This window comes from Oryx dammah, unplaced genomic scaffold (genome assembly GCF_014754425.2).
Source record: "Oryx dammah isolate SB20612 unplaced genomic scaffold, SCBI_Odam_1.1 HiC_scaffold_21, whole genome shotgun sequence".
Lineage (NCBI taxonomy): Eukaryota > Metazoa > Chordata > Mammalia > Artiodactyla > Bovidae > Oryx > Oryx dammah.
This window is the reverse complement of record NW_024070205.1, coordinates 78,378,308-78,380,416: the sequence shown is the minus strand read 5'-3', so window position 1 is coordinate 78,380,416 and position 2,109 is coordinate 78,378,308. Positions and strand designations below refer to the sequence as shown.

At 39.8% G+C, this 2,109-nt stretch overlaps 1 pseudogene; it reads left to right on the top strand.

Moving 5' to 3' along the window:
* The first annotated feature begins 304 nt into the window (after positions 1-304).
* LOC120879887 lies at positions 305-1,203 on the top strand (annotated as a pseudogene).
* Positions 1,204-2,109: the final 906 nt, after the last annotated feature.

Below are 2,109 nucleotides of genomic sequence, written 5' to 3'. Positions count from 1 at the left end.
CATCAATTATTAAATTATCAGTAACGGGAAAATACAGCCATCTATCAGAAGACCTAATTCCTGATATTACTCTTTTCTGATGGATTACTTTTTGTGAAAGAATGAACTTCTTTAAACTACGGCTTAATATCAAATTTAGATGCTTTTCTAGGACTCAAATTAGTGAGTTTTGAAAGTGCAGTGCACACATTTTATCACTTGGCAAACTGCAACTCAGAGAGATAGAGGACTTAACATTAATTTTATATATATATTGCAGATGCTTCCAAGAGACCAAAGAGCAGAAGGCAATTTCTCTTCAGTCATGGCATTTGTTCTCCTGGGATTTTCGGATCTTCCAAACCTCCAGGGACTTCTATTTGGAATTTTCTTTCTCATCTACATATTCATCTTAACAGGAAATAGTTTTATCATAATAATCACGAGGGTAGACCCTATGCTCCAGACGCCCCTGTATTTTTCCCTTGCAAATTTCTCGTCACTGGAAATCTGTTACGTATCTGTCACTCTAGGATTCTAGTGGCCCTTTGGACTCAGGACAGAAGCGTTTCGTCACTGAGCTGCGCCATCAGACGCGCTTCTTCCTTGTTCCGCGAGCCCCGGGGGCGCTCCTCTTGGGAGCGAGGCCTGAGCCCTGTGCGTCCTCGTGCAGCTTCTGCGCCGCCCTCTGCTCACGAATCACAGGACCGGCCCGCAGTTGGCTGCTGGCGCCTGGGTGCGGGAATTCCAGTCCCGACAGCACAGACACGCCGGGTGTCCTCACTGCCCTTCTGTGCTTCACACCAGATCGACCGCTTCTTCTGTGACATTCCCCGTTGATCACCTAGGCCTGTGGGGACACTGCGCTTAATAAATTTGTGTCTATGCGGTTGCTGCGCTGTTTGCCACGATTCCTTTCCTCCTGATTCATTTCCTCCTGAAATGTCAAAATCATTTCTGCCGTCTGAAAGCCGCGCTCAACTACAGGCCAGTCCAGAGCCTTCTCCACCTGCTCTTCCCATCTCACCATTGTGCTTTTATTCTTTGGCTCCGTGACTATTGCCTATTTACGCCCCAAACCAAATCACTCCACAGGAACCGACAAAATGCTCTCTTGTTTCCTACACTGCTGTGACGCCAGTGTTTAACACCTTGATATACAGTCTTAGGACTAAGGATGTCATTGCAGCTTTGAAAAAATTATTACTTAAGGAAACACTGTGAAGATGTGAAAGGTCACTTTTTAATGTTTGTCTCAGAGGGCTCACAGAAATATGATTTAATTTCACTCTTCCGTTGTTTACTGATAGTGTAATTATTCCCAATTATTATGTTGTCATTTACTATTATTACGTATTTTGAGGTTTTCTGTCTGAAGTCAGTTTGACTTCATTTTAAATAAGAAAATCAATTAATTTTGTTTTATTCTTTAAAACAAATCCACTTTTTCACAGCCATTTAAATTTTACCCAACTCTAACACTTTCAGATAAGCAAATCGCTAGAATTTTGCTTAAAATGTGTAGAGAAAAAATACTCTGCCTTGATAACTGATAAATTATTTACAAATATGCTGGTACCGCCATTTGTATTTGTGACACATTCATTTCAAATGGGAGAATTTTTATTAGATATGTGATGAGGAATGAACACAAGACTAAATTATAAGTCATATGTTTGTGAACAATAATTTTAAAATAGAATGAAAACCTTTCATTACATCCATTTTCTCAGTATAAATTAAGAAAATTGTTCCATGTGTAACCAGAAGGAGCTGAATATCTGGATCTTTTCTTCCCACTTCTTCCAAGAGTGATAAAAACTGAATATCAAACATCTGACACAGCGCTGTCATGCAGCTTTCATTACTGTGCTTCATGCCGATTTCCAAAATGCATTTCCTACTTAGAATCTTTGCTAGAGCTTACTTGAATTAACAAAGTTGCAATGAAAAAAAATCTATGTATGGATTCTTTTTTTACACTTAATATCAAGGAACAGATTAGTAATTTAGGTGAAAATTAAGAGCTTCCCTGATAGCTCAGTTGTTAAAGAATCCACCTGTAATGCAGGAGTCCCCAATTCGATTCCAGGATCAGGAAAATACCCTGGAGAAGGGATCCAGTATTCT